Genomic DNA, 25,995 nt, shown 5'->3' on the forward strand with positions numbered 1-25,995 from the left:
AGGGAGCCGAGGCTCAACTAAACAGGAATCTTAAACACCCATAAGAAACAATAGGGTAAGACCCTACCCGTTTGGGGTCAGTAGCAACGGGACTTTCGAGCAGAGCCATTGACCATGCCTGAAGCACCAACGTGCTACCTGCAAGAGGAAACCACCTAGCCAGTTAGTGACCAGGGGACGAAGAACTCAGAGACAAAAGAACCTAAAACAGAGTCAGGGTTTGCGAATATGGAACATACCTGAGAAGCAGTGTTGGAAGGAAGAAATAGCCTCAACGGGTTTCCAACCATCAAAGGGACCCTGCTCACACAGGAGAAAAACCCTTAGAACAAAGGGAAAAAGCAACTGAACAGTTAAATCAAAGAAAGAAGGCTTACCATCATTTACAGAGAAGCAAAAGCTGAACGTTGATACCCTCGATGGAGACAACCTGGAGCAATGATAGACAAATAGCTGTTAATCCACAGAAGAGATCAAGAAAGAAAGACAATGATACTATATTAAGTATGTAAATGGAATAGAGGCTACAATAAACTTCCACCAGAACCAGACACCATAGAAACCCTGTAGCAGACCATGGAGGGCCAAACCCTGAGTCCCTCGAACTCATCGACGGAGTAAAAGGTGCACGCAGAAGTAATGTGTTAGCAAATACCAGACAGTAGAACCAAGTACAACTGCAAACCATCGACGAAAACAACAACCAGAGTTGAGGCCGAAGCGAGAGTACCATCGTGTCAAACAAGCCACAGACGAAACAGAGCAACAGAGAAACCCTCTCGGGTTGTAGAGAACAACTAAAATTCCAAGTGAATTGGGAGTGGGAGAGTAAACCCAAGGCAAAGTACACAAACCAAGAACCGGACAGGTGTTCCATCCCAACAGTTGCCAAGTACCACGCAATCAACCCTCCAAACCAAAATATCTATCTGCATAATCAAACCATTAATTATTCTATTAATCATTCATTAATTCGTTTCCAGTTTTCAAAGGGTTGGTCCCATCAAATTTTGGTATCAGAGCCAATTCTGGATTTTTCCTAAGAAATGGAAGTTGGAAGATGAGGTCGTGGGAGAGGTGCTCAGAGAGTAGCAGATGAAGGATTACGAGAAGAGCTTAGGATCCCTAATGGCCATTTGGCGGTGGTAGAGACAGGAAGGAGAAGGAATCCAGAGGTAGGAGATGACAACAAAGAAGAAGGTGTAGTTGCAACAAATGGATCGGATGAGGAAGGACTTGAAATCAAATTGTTGAGGTCAGTCTTGTTGGCTAGCAGCAAGCCTAAACCAGAAATTCCAAATTACTATGGCAGCTTGTCCACATAAGTTCTGTTGGATTAGATCAACGAGTTGGATAAATATTTCGAATGTGAAGAGGTTAACGAAGACTGGAGGGTCAAATTTGCAGCCACCAAGCCGAAAGGACACGCAGCCTTGTGGTGGGACAACGTCCAAGTAGAGAGAAGAAGGATGAATAAGTTGCCTATTAAGAAATGGCCGAGGATGGTGGCCAAAATGAAGGGCAGGTTCTTGCCCAAGGACTACCAGATCACCCTGCATTGACAGGTGCAGAATTTGAAGCAGAGAGGAATGTCAGTAAAAGAATATACTGAAGAATTCTATTAGGTGAAATTAAGAGTTGGTTATACGGAAGACACCCCAGAAAAGATAGCTAGGTTTGTGAATGGCCTGAGGCTGGAAATTTTGGATGAAATAAGTATTCTTTCCCCAAGGAACATAGAAGAAGCATACCAGAGTGCCATAAAGGCAGAGGAGAAGATCACAAGAAAATAGAATACCAGGAGAGGACGAGGAACTGGCAGAGGAAGAGGACAATCCTATGGCAGAGGACGAACTGCCAACAATAGTGAAGAAGGCAGTAGTTCTAAAACTTCAGGGACAACAAAAAAAGGAGACAACACTAGAGGAGGAAGGCCATATTAGAGAGGAAGGGGAAATGGCCGAGGCAGAGGAGCTGCCTACCAGTGCTACAAGTGCCACAAGTGGGGGCACAGGTCTTTTGAGTGTCCTGAAGGAGAACAAGTTGGTCAAAGAGGAGCGTATGTCGCACAGCCATAGAAAGCAAAGGCAACACCCCAGGAAGTAGAGAATGTGCCAGAAATAGGGGAAGCCTTAGTTTTGAATAAAGTACTGTTGGGACTAGCAAAGGATATAGTTGAACAAACCCAAAGGAAAGCATTATTCCAGACAGTTTGTAAGTCACACGGAAAATGCTGCAAGTTGATTATCGACAATGGGAGTATGGATAATCTGGTTGCCATAGAAATGGTGGAGAAGTTGAGTTTGAAGTGGCTGAAGCACCCCACTCCCTATACGGTGTCATGGTTGCAGAAAGGCCATCAGCTATTGGTTGACGAACAGTGTGAAGTTGAGTTCCATATTGGCAGGTACAAGGACAAAGTTATTTGTGATATTATGCCTATGGACGTATGTCATATACTACTAGGAAAGCCATGGCAGTATGACATGAAGGTAGTTCATGATGGAAAGACAAACTGTTACAAGTTTGTCATGGATGAGATTAAGAACACACTTGTACTCATCAAGGAAGAGGAAGCAGCAGCAACAAGGGGGACAAAAGTGTTATTAATGGGTGCAAAACACTTTTTAAAGCAGATTGAAGATAATGAAGTGAACTATGTTGTTGTAAGAAGGCCTAGAGCAGTGCTGTTGCACACAGAAATTTATGATTTACCTACAGAAATTCAGAAAATGTTGCAAGAATTCAAAGACATTATAGTGGACCATTTACCAGATAAATTGTCTCCTAAGAGAAGTATTAGTCACCACATAGACTTTATACCTGGATCTAGTTTGCCGAACAAGGCAGCATACCGAATGAGTCCTAAAGATAACAAGGAGATTAGAAAACAGGTACAAGAATTGTTGGATAAAGGGTTGATAAGGGAAAGTCTAAGTCCCTGTGTAGTCTCAAAAGTGGCGGATGTGCATAGAATCAAGAGCCATCAATAAGTTTACCATCAGGTACAGGTTTCCATTACCACAAATGGACGAGATGATGGACTGTTTGAGCGAGGTAGCATATTTCTCGAAAATTGATCTTAAGAGTGGTTACCATCAGATTTGAATCAAGGAAGGGGATGAATGGAAGACAACCTTCAAGACCAATGAAGGATTGTATGAGTGGCTGGTAATGCCATTTGGATTGAGTAATGCCCCTAGTACCTTTATGTGTTTGATGAATGAGATTTTGAAAGAATTCATTGGGAAGTTCGTGATTGTATATCTTGATGATATACTAATTTTCAACGAAACCAGAGAAGAACATTTTCGACACCTTCGCAGTGTACTGGAGAAGTTGCAAAAAAACAAGTTGCTGATAAATCTAAAAAAAATGTTCTTTTCTTCAGAAGGAATTGATTTATTTGGGTTTTGTGGTTGCAGAAAATGAATTGAAAATGGATCCGAAGAAAGTGGCAGCTATTACTAGTTGGCCATCCCCAAAAAGTCTATTCAAGGTACGTAGTTTTCATGGGTTGGCAAGTTTTTACTATAAGTTTATAAGAAATTTTAGTGAGATCTGCACACCTATGTTGGATACTATAAAAAAGGCAAGTCAGCCTTTTCGTTGGACTGAGGCAGCAGAGAAAAGCTTTCAACTGCTGAAGAAGAATATTATTGAAAGACCAATCCTGAGATTGCCAGATTTTAACAAGCTTTTTCAAGTTCGTTGTGATGCAAGTGGTACAACTATTGGAGTCGTACTTAGCTAGGAAGACAAGCCTATTTATTATTTCAGCGAAAAACTGAATGAAAGTAGGCAGAAGTACTCATCTTACGACAAGGAGTTCTATGTTGTCATCTAAGCATTGAAGCATTGGAGACACTATTTGCTGGGGAATGAATTTGTTTTGTTTTCTGATAATTCTGCATTGCAGTACGTTAGGCAACAACATAAACTAAACCACAAGAATGAAAAATGGGTTGATTACTTGCAGAGTTTCATGTTTGTCTTGAAGCATATCAGTGGACATGCCAAACAGGTAGCAGATGCATTGAGCAGAAGAGCTTTTCTCTTACAAGAAAGTATGGTACAAGTGTTGGGTTTCGAACACCTGACAAACTTGTATCAGACATATGCGGATTTCAAGGAGGCTTATGAAGCCTACCAGAATCCTTTGTTGAGGATCAATAGTCCATGGTTGGACTATAATTTACAGGAAAAGCTGTTGTTTAAAGCGGGACAACTATGTATTCCTGACTGTTCGATGAGGGAGAACATCCTTCGGGAGAAACACAGTGGAGGTCTTGCTAGTCATTTCGGCATCAACAAAACCTTGGAACAACTCAGTCATTTTTATTATTGGCCAAAGATGCGAAGAGATGTGTAGCAATTTGTAACAAGATGTAGGGTGTGTCAGTTGGAAAAAGGACACAGTCAGAATGTGGGAATCTATACACCACTGCCTATTCCAAGTAGACTGTGGGACTCAGTCAGCTTGGATTTTGTCTTGGGTCTACCCAGAACGCAGCATGATTATGACCCTGTGATGGCGGTGGTGGATCGATTCTAAAAAATGGAACATTTCATCCCTTGTAGGAAAACTAGTGATGCCACTCACATAGCACACTTGTTTTTTATAGAAATAGTTAGGCTGCATGGCCTACCTAAGTCCATTATTTCCGACAGGGATGTGAAATTTACAGGACACTTTTGGCGCACCTTGTGGAAAAATATGGAAACACAGTTAAGTTTCAGCTCTGCTTATCACCCACAAACTGACGGGCAAACAGAGGAGGTAAACAGGAGCTTGGGAAACCTGCTACGAAGCTTGATCGGAGAAAATTCATGGATGTGGGATCGTTTACTTGCCCAGGTGGAGTTTGCTTACAACGACTCACCAAATTGCAGCACGGGATACAGTCCTTTTTAGATCTTATATGTCATGCATCCTCGTAGAGTGCATGGGTTACAAGATCTGGGACAGCACGAAAGACAGAGTGCTGAAGGGGAAGATTTCGCCAAAGCAATGAAAGACCTATATGAGTAGGTAAAGATGAAGTTGTCGGACAACATTCAAAAGTATAAGCAGTAGGAAGATTTGAAATGGCAAGAGGTACAATTTAATGTGGGGGACGAAGTCCTCACACATTTGCATAGAGAATGGTTTCCTAGGGGTGAATACAACAAACTGAAATACAAAAAGATTGACCCTTGCAAAATTCTGTGTAAATTTTCAGCCAATGCTTATGAATTACAACTACCACTAGGAATAGGCATATCACCTATCTTCAACGTGGCAGATCTATTTCCATACACTGCCAGTCCTGAAGACGATAGTACGGCATGGCCAGAAAAGGATACCCAGGTGGAAAGCGATTCTTGGATGAAGAAAATGTCTTTGGCTCAACCCCTTTAGATCGAGAGAATTCTCGACACGTAGGTGGCCAAGTGCACTCGCAAGAAAGATTATTTTCAGTACCTTGTCAAGTGGAAGAACCGTCCCATTGAGGACAGTTCGTGGTTTGACGTGGCACAACTGCAACGTGCGGGTTATTCTGTCAAAGAACTCATGGAGCAGAGCCATGAATTTTTTTGTTACCCCAGGAGCCTGATGTAGGAGTATCTGTCTCAGGGTGAACAAGAAAAGAGAGTGTTTGTTTCACAAGTTACGTGTAGACAAATTGGACAGGTCATTGTACTTGAAACTTTCAATTCTTTTAAATGTTTAGCATTTAGGGGTTAACAGTATGTTATGTTTTTCTTAATTTCATTTAGCTTTCTTTTTTAGTAGCTGTTCTGAATTAATTAGGTGTAAAGAAAGAGTAGACAGTAAACCAAACGAATTTTTTTTGTAACTGCTGGTAGTTTCTAAAACTGCCTAGCAACTCATGTAAAAGATGAAAATGAAACATCCCGGGGAGAGAATTTTTGGGGCGAAGAATAGGACAATTATAATAACAAAGAATACAAGAATTTCTTTTGCAAAAAGATCATCTGTGTCCATTCATAACTGAAGATCATCTTATTTACTTTTTTTCTTTTCCTAGTTATCTATCAGTGTTGTTGCATAAAAAGAATACAGTGTTGTACATTGACAAAGAGGAAAGAATCAAATCGAGCTTTTCTACAGGCAATAGAGGAGCAACCGAGAGCAAGAAAGCATAGATACAGTGAACCCATGAGTGAAGCCACAGAGGAGAATTAAAGTCTGCCTACAGCTACCAGATTATACTGTGCGTTGAAATCCAAATAGTCTCAAAAATAACCAAAAGAGCCCATACAAGCATATAACTAAAACAACAACTACCTGGTACATGTCCATTAAAACACTGAGTTTGTTTTTTTCACAATACATCATTAAGGTAGCAGTTCCTTAAATAATTATAACAGTCCAGCAATCCCAGGAGTAAACCATTACACTGCTCGTTCCAAATAAATATCGACTCAAAAACCCAATGGCATTAACCAAAGGAACTAAACTGTAAGTGTCGAAAGTAGAACCAATTCCTGTTCACTAAAGAAAATGCATAGCTGAGACCGCATATAGTGATAGGCACGTTTACAACAGTGACTTTCATGCTAAAGAAAAATCAACTTATCAACATAGCTGTCATAACAACAGAGAGGGAGTCGAGGCTCAACTAAACAAGAATCCTAAACACCCATAAGCAACAACATGGTAAGACCCTACCCGTTTGGGGTCAGCGGCAACAGAATTTTGAGTAGAGCCATTGACTAAGCCTGAAACACCAACGTGCTACCTGCAAGAGGAAATCACCTGGCCAGTTAGTGACCAGGGGATGAAGAACTCAAAGACAAAAGAACCTAAAACAGAGCCAGGGTTTTCGAATACGGAACATACCTGAGAAGCAGCGTTGGACAGAAGAAAGAGCCTCAACGGGTTGCCAACCATCAAAGGGACCCTGCTCACATAGGAGCAAAACCCTTAGAACAAAGGGCAATTGAACAGTTAAATCAAAGAAAGAAGGCTTACCATCATTTGCAGAGAAGCGGAAGCCGAACGCTGAGACCCTCGACGACGACAAGCTAGTGCAATGACAGACAAATAGCAATTAATCCACAGAAGAACACAACAAAGAAAGACAACAATACTATATTAAGTATGTAAATGGAACAGAGGCTACAATAAACTTCCACCAGAACCAAACACCATAGAAACCCTATAGCAGACCAAGAAGGGCCAAACCCTGAGTCCCTCTAACTCATCGACGAAGTAAAAGGTGCACACAGAAGCACTGCGTTAGCAAATACTAGACAGTAGAACCAAGTACAGCTGCAAACCATGGACGTAAACAATAACCAGAGCCGAGGCCGAAGCCAGAGTACCATTGTGTCAAACAAGCCACAGACGAAACAGAGCAACAGAGAAACCCTCTCGGGTTGTAGAGAACAACTAAATGCCAAGTGAACTGAGAGTGGGAGAGTAAACCCAAGGCAGAGTATGCAAACCGAGAACCGGATAGGTGTTCCATCCCAACAGTTTCCAAGTACCGTGCAATCAACCCTCCAAACCAAAATATCTATTCCCACAATCAAACCATTAATTATTCTATTAATCATTCATTGATTAGTTTCCAGTTTTCAAAGGGTTGGTCCCATCAATAAAAATACACAACACTAAAACATTATTAATAATCATAATTGTGACTAGACATAATTAGTAACTAAATGTCCACAAAAGGGGGGTAACGTGCACAAAAAGGGGAAAATTAAATAATCACAAGACATGAGTAAAACATTTCTCATTTTAAGGAGGGTTGACTTCTTCATATATGTATATTTCACAATGGAGTAGTCTAACTTATAGATGAAATAGCCTTTTTCACGAGAATTCATCAAAATACGAAATACAATGCATAAATGGATCCAACAACCGGAAAAACTCTCGGGGTGCCTAAATTATGCATATTAAACAATTTAAACTCAAGTTTTTAAAAATCCTTGTCGGATTTTGATCAAAATTAACCAGAAAATATGTAAATAAGATCATTTTGTCTATATGTTAGACTAATATTATAAAACATATTTGACAAAAGTAAAAACAAGTAAAATGTGAGTAAATTTTTCAAATTTTACCAATAAAACTTAATAATTAAAAACCTCCATTTTCCATTTTCCATTTTTCATTTTTCAATATGAAACATTTTATAAAGTATTATTTACTTAATAATTAAAAACCTCTATTCCTCGTTTTTCCATTTTTCAATATAAAACATTTTATAAAGTATTATTTATTAGAGGTGTGTAAGACCCTATTCCAAAAGGTATGGAAATAATATTTCCAAGTTTGGTTAAAAAAATTAATTTAGTAAACATTTTATTAAGATACATTACAATGAAAACTCTACCTCATATTTACAATAAAATAAGGGAAAAATGAAGGTAATTTGTAAAATAATCTCCAGTGCAATGCAATTACCCATCATCCATTCATATTAATTTTCATTTATTAATTTGGAATTTAAATACCTTCTTCTCCCCATCTCATTGTAAACTATGAACTCCTTATTAACCAGTTTATTTGATTTCCGGTAAGAATTTATTTTTAAAATATAAACTCTTTATTAACAAGTTTAATTGAGTTCCGGTGAGAATTGACTTTTAAGTTTCAAAAATTAAAGAAATGAAATTTACTCTCACAAAAAGATGTATTTTATATTTTGGATCTAAGTTATAGACATTTCATAGTTTGGATTTAAGTTATAGATTGATATTTAGATTGATAAAATAAAAATGATCAAATTGTATAAAGCAAGTGAATAATGCAGATACAATCATTAAAACCTATAGATAATTTCGTGAGGATTTTACAATATATATGAATCACATTTAATTAAGTTAAGACTTATTTGATCAAACCATTCATATTTCTATTATTTTAATGTGCATATATATCATAAAAATAATTTCTTAAAGCTTCGTAAAGTCTATCTCATTACAGTTTGAAGACTTAAACATAAACCAAGGCCATCAAACTAATGAGAGATGGCCCCCACTTGACATTGGGTATGGCCCTCCAACTCTCCACCCGATACAAAATGAGAGCCATTCCACAGTTGGCATGGATCGGGTTAAAAAAGGATCGTTAAACTTTAACTCTAACTTAAGAGGAGGGACGTTGGATATTCTAGAGCCTCCTTCCATACTCAGATTTATTTAACTTTAACTCCACAAAAATGTTTGGTTGAATTCGTTAATGTTTTTGTTACAGAATTAATTTTAGATTATTATATTTACCCACACAAATTCATATATGTGAAATGTATTTTACAAGCTAAGGTTTTCATTACATGTTGGACAAGATTTACTATGAGGGAATGAACCAAGGAAATATCAAATAAATTTGCCTAAAACAAACAAAATTTAAATTTAGGGTTTGTTATATTTTGAAGGGTTTTCTCATATTTACGGCAAGAGTTAAATCAAGAAATCTTAAATCCATAAACAAGCAGGAGGGAAATAGCAAATAAATTTGCCTAAAACAAAATTTAGGGTTTGTTATAATTCGAAGGGTTTTCTCATATTTACGGCAAGAGTTAAATCAAGAAATCTTAAATCCATAAAGAATCATAAGGTATGAGGTTTTACTCAAATTATTATTCTTGTAATGTTTTGAAATTCATTACATAAATAAAGGTGTGTGAAATAGTTATGTTTCTGGGAACATTGATGAGGTAAGGAAATAACATTTATTGTGTTTTATTTGTGAACGGTTAGTTATCTAATTACTTAACGGATGATCTCCAATTTGTTTTAAGCAAGAATTATATTACAGCAAATTAGTGCCTAGACAAATGGTCAAACAATAAATTATATTTATTTTTAATTTGTCAAGCCTCTCGGGAAAGAGTAAAGTTTCGAAAATATTCTAAATAATTATTATTTCCCTTTACGTTATGATTGATAGGCCTCTAAATTAAACATAAATTAAGGCTTATATCTTTAAATTAAACATCAATTAAGGCCTATAACCATCTTTCAACACATTAAATCTCTCTTTTTGCATTAGATAATGTATTTTTAACTTTAATATATTCATTAGGAAGGTTTATGAATAATTGCATATTTGTGTCTAATATTATTTATTTATGTGGAATATTATGAGAATATTGGGCAGATTATGAAGATTTGGAGGAGGAGATAATTTAGGGACTTGCTCCCTACTACATGATGAGCCTCATCATTGGGTAACTATATCTTAATACACTTCCAAGATTATTTTAAATCAACTCTTCTCATAATTCTTTACATATTTTGATTATATTTTGCTTAATGAGATGAGTAAAAGTAAGATGTTATGCCTAGTGGACTAATGTGCATTGATTGCAAGTTTTTGAGAGAGAATCATCACAATTTTGGCTAATTAAGGGCAGAAACTCAAATGAGATAAGGAGGAGAGATTGTAGAAGATAGATCCTACTCAATTAATCCTCACTCATTCGGATATTCCTCCATCAAATCACACTAACTCAGAGTTGCAAGCAGCGAGTCATGAAAATCAAAAGGCAGTCGAGCTAGTGACAGTTCATCTTGAGTTTGGGAGCCAAGCCTCCCTAGATTTAAGGAAGTCGTTGGAGACTTCACTTGTATAAATAAGGAGGCCAAGAGTCTCATTAGGATTTCAAATTTTTGATGTAAAAGAACTAAGCATTTTTTGAGTTCAAGACTTGTGGAAGACATTGTTATGTGATTTTCTCATATGCTAATGAGAATGAGCATTTCCTTGATCCAACAACGAGTTGACTCAGAGGGCTGAAGCTCTTGGGTTAGGGTCCAACCCTAGCAGCAAAGGCTCCTCTTCTTGTATTTGTATGCTTAGTTGATTTCATAGATTAATCGTTGAATTGTTTTTAGCATTATTTCATTGCAAGTAGTTGTAAATTTGATTAGTTTTCTTCCATTTGTGCAATGATTTAGCAGTAGATTAGGAAGATAAAGGAATATCAAAAATCTATAAGTAGGTGGATTTGGCCTCACTCCTCCCTTCAGGGACCATGGTTTGAGGAAAGAACTCCTATGCAGCCCCAAAAAGCCAGAATTTTGATTTCTCATGGAATTTAGGGTTTTCTGTTACGTAGGTCGACATTTTACTAGTTTTCAAGAATATGATTTAATTTTAATTTCTGATGTCTTCATCCTTGCATTAGATCTCATAAAGGTTTCACATTATTTTGCAAGTTTTCCCATGCATGAAATAGGCAACTAGCTCATGAAATTTTGTTTTCTTTAGTTAATTGAAAATCTTTCTTGTTTAACATGATTCATGGATAAATGTCAGTGATTGATGCAGTGCAGGAGTTTCCGTAGTTCAAAGGGATTTCATGACCAACAATCCCATCCAAACCTCCTCCATCCATGATTATCACTTTTTCCACTTAGTCCTTCACCAAATTCATCATTCCATAAGAACACTTCTCCAAGCTTGTTGAGCAAATCCAACCATCTCACAAACTCTATTTTGAGCTTTAAGGAGTCCTATTACTTCCTTGTCTCATTTCTCCCACCATTCACCTTCCCTGAGCCCTACACCACCTTCAAATCCCCCCTCTTGCTCTCGGCTAGATCTTGTAGGAATACAGGGGATCCTATAGGAGCATTAGGACATCCTGTAAGTCGACCTGTAGTGGCCTATTTTGAAGCTGAATTGTGAAAACAACATCTAGGAAGATAGGAGAAGACCCCTACTTGCCTCCCAAGCCATTTGAACATTCACCATCCCTAATCCACTAGCCACATCACCAAGAGAAGTTAACATTCACATTTTCACACAAAAAAAGACAAAAAGAAAAAAGAGTTATTGTGTTCATTTACATGCACAACAGTAGAATGTTTGGATGTTTCAAATTGCATGCCCAGGACAGTAGGATTACACACATGTTAACTTAGCATTCTTTTGAAGTAAAGCCTCTTAGCATTTAGTTAGATGAATGGTGTGTTTAAGCATTTGATTTCAGTCTTTTCCTTACTACAATAGACACGATTTCATTTAGTGTAAATTTCCCTTTTTCTCATTGGTAATCAAGCTTCTTCTGAATGAATAAAAGGTTGGTTTGAAAAAAACATAGTGGTTTATCGCTAGCTTAGCAATCACAAAGAGTGGACCCATCACATCTTCTTTTGTATACAACACTATCACCTCTAGGTTTGTATGAACCCCGGGTTGATAAAGTAAAGTTAGTAGCCCCATGAGTCACAACATTCTCGCTGCAATACTTGTGCTCATCACAATAGGAGGATCACCATTAAATAATAAATCAACAAGGTATTATGGAATTATGGAACAGATTGTGGAACTCTAATGAATGAGAAAATCTGGGAATGTTTTCCTTGCCATTTAATGTAGATTTCTAGTATTGGGAACCAGATCCACTAATCAAGGGATTTTGGTGGGGAAAGCCTCCTACATTCATGGGGAATGATTCCTAATAATTTTTTATAAGTACCAAATTGAATTTTCCTCTAGGGGAAAATTTCGTTTAGTGTTCTTGTGGAGAGAACTCATATTTCTACAGTTCCATTGTATTTTCTTGCAGGGATGTAATTATATTGATGAAAATAAAGAAGATTGGTGTAATGTTCAGCTTCTAAATCTTGTTCTCCTCCATAGGTATTTGAGTTTCCTTGGGATTGGCCATCCCAGGAGCCTCAAAGCCCTTTTGTATCATTTTCTTTTCTTCTTGTCTCTTCTTATTCACATGCTTCTCTTGTTTTTATTTCTTTCTATTTCTACATTTAGTATTAATGATTTATTGTTGTAGAATTTGGTTAAATGGTTGATGTAAGTTCTTTTGTAGGATCAAAAGTACCTTTTCATCCTTAGAAAATATTTGGAAGGTCATAGTAATCATTGAGCTACATGGATTAGCTTTCTTATTCCCAAATCTAGATTTCTAGAACTCCTTTGTGAAAAAGAATAGTAAATTTATGCTATTTTTTAGAGCATGCTAATGAGATTCAATTGAATTGGTTCCACTTGCATTGAATAAAAAAAAGCATTCTGGTTCATAACAAATGTTACCTCATTGCATTTGCACATTATTAGGTTAGGCATTTTATAGATTTACTAGCCCACTAGTTCTTGAATTTCTAGATTTTCGACTAGTAATTTTCTGTTATTTTTTAACATGGGTTAACATAAGTCTTTTTGAGTGATTCCACTTAGAATGGGGACCTAAGACATCTTAGTCAAAAAAAAAATTGTCCCATCCAATTTGGATTTGATTTTCTTGGTCATTCGATGAATTATAATTTCATATAGTAAATCTGTAACATCCTATAGTAAAACAAGGGATCTTGTAGGAGAACTAGGGGATCCTGTAGGAGAACTAGTACATCCTGTAGGAGAACTAGTACATCCTGTAGGAAATCCTATAGTGGCCTATTTTGAGCCCGAATTGAGAAAAATCATCATTGAAGCTGGGATTAAGCCCCTACTTGACCTCCAAGCCATCAAAATCATTGTACCCCTCTTCCTCCACACTTGTCTCCCCTGCCAAAGATCAAGGAAATATTAGTATTTTTATTTATAAAGAAAAAAGATTAAAAAATGAGTTCTTTTATATTTACACATGCACAAGCAGTTAGTACTCTCTAGATCATATTTCATGCTTCGATTAGTTAAAACATTACATGTAACAAATAGGGTTAAAATAGGGTTCTTTTGCAAGCAAAGTGTGTTAATAAATAGATAGAGGATTTCATGCTACTTTACAAGCATTTTTAAATTCAGTTTTTCATTCCTGCAAATAGGTGACATTTCTTTTCTCTCATGACAACAAAGGAATGACGCATTGTATGCTTCACATATAGTTCCAATACCTCTTAAGTTTGTATGAACCCCAGGTTGATAATTAAAGTCGATAGCCTTAGGAGTTGTAGCATTCTTGTTGGAATATCGAGGCTCATCACTTTTTAGCACCGTTGCCAGGGAGATGTCAAAGTATGCATTGTTTTCTTCCCAATTGATTAATTTGTTTTTATTTTTTTGAAAAAATGAAAAATAATTGCATTAGGCATATTTAATTTCAAAAATAGGAAAGTGCATTGCATTAGTGTTTTCATTCAATCATAAAAGCAAAAAAAAATCCAACACCAACCCACCCTCCATTTGATCATGTGGTGCAGTAAGAGCCACATCACCATTCACTTTTATAGGTAGAAGAAGAAGATGGCAAAGAATGTAGAAGAAATGGATGGTGATGATGACAATGAGGAAGATCCTCTCGGATTTCCCATTCAAGATAATGATGGTAGTGTGCACATGAAGAACATCCCTACATATTTTCTTCCAAAATTTAATGGTCTAAGGTCAAAGGATTTCAAAACTTTTCTCTTTGAATTTGAAATCCTTTGTAGATATTATGGTTACTTATTGAACACTCAAAAATTAAGGTTGTTTCCGGCAACATTCAAGGATAGAGCTCTTAAATGGTTCATGAATTTAGGGACTAATTCAATAAGACCATGGGATGATATGAGAAAGATATTTATAGGAAAATATAAAGATCATGATCTTAAGGAAGAAATATTTAGAATGAATAAAAGAGAAGATGAGAGCTTTGAGGATCTAATAGAGAGGTTCATGTATAACGTTAAGAGGGAAAAACTACATCATTTAGGATCCAACACACTAAAAACCCTCTGACTTAGAAGAATTAGGGATGAATGGATTGATCTCCTTGATCTCATGAGTAGAGGTGATGTATGCCAATTATCATTTCAAGAAATTTGTGAAACATGCAAACACATATCAAGAGGAAGGGCAAGAGTAAGTAAATCAACATCAAGATCGGTAAGTCAAGATAAACTTGGAAATTTGTATGATGACTTTAAAACATAAATTCTTTGAAATCTAACCAAACAAGTAGAAATGCTAAGAATTAAAAATGAGAGAAAATAAGATGCTGATATTTGTGGCATCCATGCAAAATCACATGATGTTAAATATTTCCCCTCATTACCAAGGTTGAAGGAAATTTACCAAGAGGATAATGGAGCAAGTCATTTTCCAATGCAGCTATGTTATGTAGCTCCAAGAGGACCATGACAACCTATTCAACCCGATATAATGCAAGAGCCTAATTCACAATTTCAAGGTTATGCATATCCACCTCCAAATAATTGGAACACACCTTTTCCTTGGCAACATTGTCCATCTCAACCCCAAAACCAATCTTGGAAACAAGGTTGGCAAGGAACTTATGGGAGCCATCCACAATATCCTCAATATTTTCCTCAATATCCTCCATACCCAACTCCATGTTATCCATACCATTCATCTCCACCACAACCACAACCCCAACCACATCCGCCTCAAATACCCACTCCCACTCAATTAACAGTACCACCATTTCCAAACCCACACATTGAAGTAGCTCAGCCCACTTACAATGCTGAAATACAACACTTCCAAACATATCCTCTTGAGATCAATGGTATTCACCATAGCTCAAGAAGGGTATTGCAAAAAAGAGATTATCTTGATATCATTGAAGGACTACATCCAGAAAAAGAAGATTCAAATGAGAAGACCACGAAATCATGGGTTTCACTTGATGAAGAGAAGACATCAAAATAAGAGATCGAGAGAGCTCCCTCATGGTTACCATTAAATACTCCATGTATTCAACAAAAAATCAGCAAAAATAGCAATATTTGAAGGTCATGGTAGAAGAAGACATGAAGAATGATCCAGATAAGAAAGAAAACCAAGGACATCAAAGTTATATTGATTTGGTTCCAAAAAATCAACAATATGGAGCATTACTCTCTTCTTCAACTATGCTTGATCTTTTCAGAGTCAAATCATCTGGTCTCTGAAATCCAGGTACATGTCAAAGCATACATTTCAAACCTACACATCATTTTTTCTGTCATCTTGATGTGCACATGGCTCCATCGGAAGTATTCTTATACTTGAAAGTGATTTTGTTTTTCAAGTAGGGTAGGGTAGAAAAAATTAAAAATAAGAGAAAAAATAAAAATCGCAGGTGAAAACCTCCTTTGAGGCACCTCATATTGATTCATTGATTGAAAACCTCCATAAGGCAGTCAATGGGTTGGGAAAAAATAAAAAAAGAGAAAAAAGAAAAGATCCTAGGTGAAAATATCCTTTGAGGCACCTACACGTACCTACTAGTTGAAAACCTCATTGAGGCGGCTAGTAGGCCTAGAAAAAAAAAAGAAAAAAAAATCCTTGCTCCATGTATATCTTTGATGAATGTAGGTGCTATCCAACATCTACAAGGAACATAAATAAGTTGCCACCAAAGAAAGAGAAAATAGGTCAAACCTAGTCAAAAGAAGTCAAATTTTGACTTTCTCCTCCTTTTCTCAAATGCTCCAACAAGGCCAAAGCCATGCAAATCAATCACCCTCATCTATTTCCACCATCCACCCATCATTCTCAAGCTTTTCCCATTCACTTTGCTTGTTGTCCTAAAAAATTATATGAAGACTCTGTTTTACTACAAGAAACAAAAATACATAATGCAGAAGTTTATTTTTTCCATAACTTGAAAAGCATGCATCCATTTAAAAATATGTTTAATGTTGATATGCATATGGATGGTGGTAACATGCCCAAGCAATTTAAGCAAATTCGAGCGCACAATTTCCAAGAAATTGACCTCTATCACCTTCAACCATTTTTAGTTTTTCTCAAGATCCGTGTATCCATTGACCAAATTTGTTTTATGGGGAGGTGCATAATGATGATGGAAACATTCTCTGAAAGTTTTAGGTAAATCCATTCTACCATTTGGGAGATATGGACAAAACAATTATGATACAAGAGGTTGTCCTGAATTACTATATGAGTTTCTTGTAGTACCGCAGGAAGTTCTGAAAATCTACAGGAAAGGCAGTCTGATGGAAAAATTATGATGCAGGCCTATTTTGGGATAGGAGAAAAGGACATTGACTTCATCACATCTCAGCCAACATCCATCATGACCATGTCACTATATGGCCACACCTTCTGCTCATCCAAATACCTATTTACCCTCCAACAGAGAAATGACACAAACATAAAAAAAAGGGTAGCTACAACATCCTATTTGGAAGTAACAACAGGCTATAGGCCCAACTTTCAACACCATGATTTAAAGAGGAGAAGAATAATTACAGGCACAATGAAGCTCCTCCAGAGCTCAACAACAACAGAGGAAGCCATCACCTGCACATCAATAAGAAGACAACCCATCATCAAACTAAGATCAACAAAAAAGAAAAAAGCAGTCAAGAAGATGTACCTGAGTCATGAGAAGCACAACAACATCAACTCAACAGTAGCATGCATGTCTCTCCAACAACCATCAGGTAGGTACATGTATGCAATATTATTGAACTCTTCCCTTGAGCATATTATAATTAGAAATTTGTTGTCAATGCATGAGAGGTGAATTTTTATAAGCTAAGAATGGGTCATCAATCTCAGTTGCCTTCAACTAGTTAATTGCATCTCACTCCTTCACTCATGCAATGTTGAAAAGTAAAATTATGAAGGGTAATGATTTCAAGGAATGAGGACAACAGTTAAAATAATAATTTTTTGCAAAGGCTAAGTCACCACAACACTCCAAACCCTCCATCTAATTAATATTCACTATATATCCATCATTCATCCATTCCATTTCATAATTTCAAGAATAAACCCTACACTTTGTCTCACCCTGAGAATTTCTTGAAAAAAATAGAGGATCCTCTCCATTTTCACAAACCTACATCATTTCTCATCACTCACATACAGTTAGAAGACTCTAAAAGAATAAGGAATGACTACTACAAGAAGGCAAAATGCTGCTACAAGAAGGAAGAAAGAAAAAATTGTGTTAAAACCCAAAATGACAGTGCTTAAGAGAGACCTAATCAAAACAAAGAACTCCAAGTCCATTAGCCAATCATGTAGGCCACAAGAGAGAATAAGACGATAATAAAAAGAAATGAGACGTTCACCATCAAAACAGAACTCAAACTACAATGATGAAAAGAGGCTTTCCAAGAGGTCTCTAATCTCTTTCTAGCTTTTTTCCAAGGCCTAAAAGATGTTATATAAATGGGAGAAAGGCATGGAAGTAAAGTTGAGAGCCTACCCTAGGCTAAGACTATGATTTATGCTCAAAACGGGTTTCCTGTAGTTTTAATAGGGTTTCATGTAGTTTTGACAGGAATTAATATAGGATGTCTTAGTTCTCATCTAAAGTCATTTTGAAGGTTTCATAGGTGTCCAAATGGTGGAACAAGGTAGCAGAAGGTTGATAAGGATGTGGAAGACCTTGCTAAACTGAAGAATATTCAAGAACCCATATTGAATAAAGGGAAGAAGGAAAGCTAATGGTCTCCAGAAACAATGATTTTTCTTTGCAAAAATATGTTTTTGGGCTTGTCCTTGCATAACTTACAACCAAGATTATTAATGCACAAGAAAGAGGCCACCAGGGCCATGAATGAGGCACAATGAGGTCACTAAGTTGCTCAGAGGATGAGCAACACCTTCAGTAGGGGGTATGATGGGCCTCTAAATTAGACATAAATTAAGGCCCATGTCTCTAAATTAAACATAAATTAATGCCTATGATAATCCTTTAGCACATTAAACCTCTCTTTTTGCATTAGATAATGTATTTTTAACTTTAATATATTCATTAGGAAAGTTTATAAATAATTGCATATTTGTGCCTAATATTATTTATTTTTGTGGAATATTATGAGAATATTGGGTAGATTATGAAGATTTGGAGGATGAGATAATTTAGGGACTTGATCAATTATATAATTGAGGATTAGATAATTCCATAATAAATAAGATATTATGGAATTATGGCACAGATTGTGAAACTCCAATGATTGAGAAAATCTAGGAATGTCTTCCCTGCCATTTAATGCAGATTCCCAGTATTGGAAACTAGATCCACTAATTAAGGGATTTTGGTAAGGAAAACTACCTCCATTCATGGGGAATGATTCCTAATCATTTTCTATAAGTACAAAGTCAAATTTTCCTCTAGGGGGAGATTTTTATTAGTGTTCTTGTGGAAAGAACTCGTCTTTCTACAGCTCCATTTTATTTTCTTACAGGGATGTAATTGTATTGATGAAAATAATGAATATCAGTGTAATGTTCAACTTCTAAATCGAGTTCTCCTCCATAGGTATCTGAGTTTCTTGGGCTTGGCCATCCCAGGAGCCTCAAAGCCCTTTTGTATCATTTTCTTTTCTTCTTGTCACTTCTTATTCACATGCATCTCCTGTTTTTGTTTATTTCTATTTTTGCATTTAGTACTAATGATTTCTTGTTGTAGGATTGGGTTAAATGGTTGACGTAAGTTATTTTTCAGTATCACAAGCATCATTTTATCATTGGAAAAGATTTGGAAATTCATAGTAATCATTGAGCTACATGGATTAACTTTCTTATTCCCAAATCTAGATTTATGGAACTCCTTTGTGGCACAAAACAGTAAATTTCTGCTATTTTTATAGCATTCTAACGAGCTTTAATCGAGTTGGTTTCACTTGCACTGGATAAAAAAAAAATCTAGTTCATAGCAAAAATTACTCCATTTCTTTTTCAGTTGATTAGGTTAGGCATTTTATAGATTTACTATTTCACTGGTTCTCGAATTTCTAGATTTTCGACTAGTAATTTTTTCTCATTTTTTAGCATGGGTTAACAAAGGTCTTTTTGAGTGATTCTACTTGGAATGGGGACCTAAGACATCCTAGTCAATAAAAAAATTTGTCCTATCCAATTTGGATTTGATTTCTTGGTCATTCAATGAGTTATAATTTCGTATTGTAATATGTAACATCCTGTTGTAAAACAGGAGATCTTGTAGGAGAACTAGGGGATCCTGTAGGAGAACTAGTACATCCTGTAAGAAATCCTATAGTGGCCTGTTTTGAGCCCGAATTGGGAAAAATCATCATTGAAGTTGGGATTAGGCCTCTACTTGACCTCTAAGCCACCAAAACCATTGTACCCCTCTTCCTCCACACATGTCTCCCCTACCAACGATCAAGGAACGATTAGCATTTTCATTTATAAAGCAAAAAGATTAAAAGATGAGTTATTTTATATTTACACATGCACACAGTAGTTAGTACTCTCTAGATCAGATTTCATGCTTAGATTAATTAAAACATCACATGTGACAAATATGGTTAAAATAGGATTCTTTTGCAAGCGAAGTGTGTTAGTAAGTAGATAGAGGATTTCATGTTATTTTACAAGCATTTTTAAATTCAGTCTTTCATTCCTGCAAATAGGCATCATTTATTTTCTCTCATGACAACAAAGGAATGACACATTGTATGCTACACATATAGTGTCAATACCTATTAAGTTGGCATGAACCCCAGGTTGATAATTAAAGTCAGTAGCCTTGGAAGTTGCAGCATTCTTGTTGCAATATCAAGGCTCATCAGTGATATTAAACAACCAATTATCTAATGAATATGAAAAATAGTTAACAATTTTTTGTATATAAGAAATCCTGGATTTCTCATTCGAGAGGAAGCCTTGTTTCTCTGAGATAATAGAAGAATTTAAGTTTTAGAGGCCTGATTGCGCCTGATGCACAAGTTGTATTGTGATATTTTTTGTAACATTTGATTCAGTAATTAAAATATGATATTCCTCTAGTTTTCTTTTTTATTTTTATCTGCAAACATATCTTGATAAATATTGTGGTTTAAATTATTGACTTGATTGGTTATTTAGATCACTTTTCATTATTTAATATTATCTCCTCTCAGATATAGATATTATCAGAGGAAAAAAGATTAAACTACTTACATGTTTTTATATTAATTGAGTTCTAGATGCCCGACGTTGTTGTTTTGTTACAACAATTTGTGTGGATACTATTTTTATTAGTTAGATGTTGTGTTTATTCTCCATTTTTTATTTTTCTTTTATTTTATATGCTTATATCTTAAGCTTGTTAATGAGATAATGCATTGACCAGACAAAGGTTGTCTTGTTGCAACCCATACAAGATTGGTTTATCATCTAATATACATATTATTAATGGATAATATTATTCTTAACACTCACCTTTTACAGGGTGAATGATGAGTAATAATACACAATATTATTTTGTATCATGTTTTTCACTCTGATCAGTTACTAGTAAATGTGATATAAGCATAACTAACCCTTAATTATCTTTCTTTTACTTTCAATTTTATCATTTCCTTTGTTTTAAATTTTTCAGGAATATTTTTTTCTTTTTTCATAATTAAGGTTTCAATTTGATATCATTGATTACATGTTTTATGTAAGTCTCTCCCACATAGAGCTTCACATTTTACACTCCATTTTTTGATATATGTAATTTGGTCATATATATTTTCCTATGACAATATTTTTTATAATATGATACAGGGAATACCCCCTAAATAAAATGGATACCAACCATTTTAGCTTAAAGTAAGAGGGTTTTAAACCCTTAGTGAATGTTTTTTCAAAATTCTCTTAGTTATCATAACAATCTTGGAAACAACATTCTTTTGGCACCGTTGCTGGGGATCAAACTAGTAAGATTTCATTTTCCCTAATGACTGAATAACTGTTAAATATGTGACACAAGGTTATAGCAAGTTTGAAGCAAATATTTCTTGGTTTAACAGTTCACCTTGTGACTCCTTGGTTGCTTAAATGTCTTTTTCCTATGTTTATATATCCAAACGATTTTATCCACTTGATTTTTGTAATATATAGGGTTTTGCAAATGAAATGCAAGAGATTGATGTGTAGGATACCTACCTGTCTTACTTTTTTGAAGATGAAGATGATGATCTGGTTCAACATCTAATCGATTTCCATGGACGCATTCCCAAGGTTGGAGTTTATCATGAAGATGCACTCATGAAACTGTTCATGATGTCATTGGAGGGTGCCACATGAAAATGGTATAGGAGGCTTCTTCTTGGTGGTATTTCATCTTTACAATATTTTCATGTAATTTTTCACGAACGTTATATAATTATGTATCCCTCTGAAATACTTATTGAAGGTTTTTTCCATTCAAATAAACATTTTTGCAAATATGAATTAGGATTTAAGGAAATTGAATCTTATTTTAACAATGTAGTTGTATGTAGGCAAGATGAACCTAATGATTATAATGAAATATATTTACCCTCTGAATTTTTAAGTAAACGGGGAATTTTATCTTGCTTTGATTGCCAAGAGAACCCTAAGAAATCTAATCATTTGATAACCAATCCTGACTAAATTGGTTCTTTTTTATTCGATTCCCATGATCATTGTACTGATAAAGTTTATGAACCAAGCCATGTTGAGGAAGAAATTTTTTCTACAATAACATCAACATTATCCATTTATGATTGTGCATATCAACCATCAACTCTGGAAGACCTTTTTCAAACAAATGAATAGGTATGTGAAAGTGATTTCAATAGTTGTGATATCAATTGATATGACATTTATGCTAATTATTGTAATCCTCCCATATATGATGAGTATGATGATAAACCACTACAATTATATCATAATATTAAAATAACAGGTGATTTAGATACAGGTTCTGGTTTACATTCATGTATGAATATTTCCAAATTAACAAACCTAAGGAGATAATTGGTTTAATATCCTTCCGTAATAATGAATCTCTTTGTGATAATTGCATGGCACAACATATGGACTATGTGTTTGACCTTAGGGTTTTTAATGTGTTAAACATCATGATTATTATTTTATTTCGAATTATATTATGACTAACTCTATGATCATAAAGGACAACAATGGGGAAGATGTTGGAGAAAGTAACTAGTTTTGGTCTTCATAATTTGTACCATTATGTATTTTATGTAAAAAGAAAAAGAAAAGAAAAAGAAAAATTAATTAATATTATTTTATAGATAAGCATGTTCTTCATGCTTCTAGGTTTTTGAGTCAAAGTGTCAAAGTCCTATTTTGGAGCTATTGTAAAAGAAAAAGAAAAATTTAAATTTTGGGACATGTTGTATCTTTGTAGACAATCCTAGACTAAATCATTGTGCTAAAGCATCAATGTGAGGGGTTTATATCCAATGGAAGAGCCAAAGATACAAATAATTATTTATGCTTATAATCCTTATCCTTTACGACCAATCAAAATGCTTGTTTTTGTTCCATAATAACAACATACAATCCTTATAAGTTATTTGAAAGAAGAATTTAGAAGAACTTAGAAGATTAAACATCCTCCCTGAATATCTAATCATCTAATATGAGAATAAACGTGTAGATAAACCTCTATAGTGAACAAAAATACATCTAATCATAACATAGAACTGACAATTTAATGATTTCTGTGTGACTAATTAAACAAATTGTTCAATATTTTACTCAGTATAAAAAATAACTTTGTAGAGAAACATCAAAGAGGTTGATACTCAGCCTAGCCCTTCACAATGTTCTATACTAATATTGTAGTTGTTGCAACACCCTCCAAAATTTTGGCTTACACCCAATTTTGGAGCCTTCCTTGGTCTTTGATGTAGGAATCGTCAATTACCCACAATATGCATGTTTGATGCATAAACAAGGCAGTCCTAGTTGTTTCACTCCCTAAGGAGTCAAAACTTCAAAGCATAAATGGATAAGCCCTTTATAACCGTTCCTTGTTACCGGAACACAGTCACCCCTCTTTAAACTCTATATCGATACTATATCCACCCTTTAAACATTCCTTATCCCTTTTTATGAAGCCTCCCCCTTGTAATCCTTATCGGAACTAGAAGCCGTTTGAAAAAGCTTAAAATGATGTTTTTCCCTTTCGGGACCCAAAATACCTTTCATAACATTAAAACATCACCTTAATTCCTTTTCCAATAAACATATGTATATTGCTGCAGATCCAGATGCTCAGATCAGACGACTCAGGATGAATCGCAATATCAGCGGTTAGTCAACCACAAGGCTTCTTATATCGGCGCTTCCCTTTGGTCCGATGTGATATCGCTATCGCAATTAGCAATTTATAATGGCTGCTTTAATATATATATAACCTCACCCCGATATGCCGATGCGACACAATCAGCGATCGCAATCGCAAGGGTTGGGTCACTCCACCTAAACGATGTGATAACACTGTCGGACCTAATAACACTTCAACGTTCAATTGTATAGCTTTCAAATCCACAATTGTGAAATCCGCTAAGTGTTTAGCGTGATTTCCTTTTGTAATGGTTTTTGCCGATGCAATGTGGAAAATACAAAGGGCCGAATGCGATGGGGTACTATGAACCCGATAATGATAAAACTCCAATTTATAGCCACTAGAGGTCCGAAATCTCTGTTTTCTTGTGTTTGAACCCAATACTTAGCGTATTTGGGCTCTCTTGCCTCTGACACGAGAATGATAAACTGTGCACGCCGATGGACTCTTTAACACAAAATTTCCATTTAAAAAAACGCGAAGGCACAGGCCAACATCAATATAGAATGAATTTAAAGGGGAATTTAGCACAGAAGATCTCCACGGGCCGATTAAGGAATTGATGCCTAATCTATTTCAATTTAAATAAAACACATAGAGTCTCGGCCTTAAGCGAGATTACACAAGGAAAAATACCTTTGTTTCCACAAAATGCATTCCACACACGCTCTATGCCCTCACTCCACTCTTTCCTCACTTATTACATTTTTTTTCTTTCAAACCTCTCCCTAATCTATCCAACCCCTCTATCCTAGTCTAGCTAACCTTTGAATTAGATAAAAGCTCACAATTTATGCACAATTGGATTCATGAACCAATTCTGGTTCAGAACCAAAAATCTCTCAACCTCTCCTAAAAAGTCTCTTCAGCTCTACTCTTTTCTAAACAACCACTAAATTAAGCTTTCAGTTTCCTCATTTTCTATTCAAACCAATTAAATCTAACAGTTTGGCCTGATCTCCACATAGGGAGAATCAATCAGCCACTATGCCCCCTTTCTCATATTTTACAATAAACAAACACTCTCACATATCTAAATAAAAATTAATTAAACTCTTGCCTTCCAACCCCTTGCTAGTCACAACATGTGATCATGCTATCACATTGATGAATAGGCTTGAATGCTCATGCATCAATCTTGTACATTGTTGTCGCAAACATTGAAGCTTATCTCATGAGATTTCTTGTATTGCATTGTTCCCTTTTTCATATTGGGTTAATTGTCATATTTTGGCATGTTTGGTTGTTGTGAAATGTGTGAAAGCCTATTCTGATGGTTTCAAAAGTTCGTCTTTGTGTATATGAGTTGTTATAACTATGTAAACATCTGGCACACCCATACATAAAGTCCTTAGCATTGTCGCACAAGTTTCATCACGGTCATCCCAAAGTGTATCTTAAGTTTCACACTTGTCATATCTTATCGTAAGGGAGTCACATAGAGGAAAATGCTTTGTTCATGTGTTTATATGATCTATATAGCCATGTTGTCAAAGTATTCTAAGTTTGTGATCACAGTCAAGGTTCATCATAGTTTATCACCTATCCCACACTTAGCCATTTTCGGAAAATCTTCTCAACTAAGAAACTTCGCTTCCCTGGACCCTTGCTGAACTACGCATTATGCAGTCTCGACCCTCTAAGTTGTGACCTTGCTTCTTGATATTGTGCAATGTGAAAAACCTATCTCATAGGGTTGTTGCACTGTGTAGTTCATATGCCCAAGCTCCAGCCTTGACGTCCATAGTTGCGCAGTTATGTCCTCCAACTTGGCTTGAATTGTGCACTTCACATCTTCAATCCTCAAGCGCATACCTTGGGTGCTTGAACTGCAAAGATTATTTGAATCCCAACCTCCCTTGACTCCCAAAACTACATAGTTAGCTCTACTAGTATCCATTCCCTCAGCTTGACCCCACTGGCTCCAGAAGCTACGTAGTCTTGTCCTCCAAGCTTCCTTGAGATGTCGACTGCACAGTCTCATAGCTCAAGATCTTCCCACTGACTGCTAAAACTACACACTACGTAGTCACTAAGTCCA

The sequence above is a fragment of the Pinus tabuliformis genome, chromosome 4_2, assembly GCF_031772625.1.
Source record: "Pinus tabuliformis cultivar Carrire ecotype Pingquan chromosome 4_2, CPIR1, whole genome shotgun sequence".
NCBI lineage: Eukaryota > Viridiplantae > Streptophyta > Pinopsida > Pinales > Pinaceae > Pinus > Pinus tabuliformis.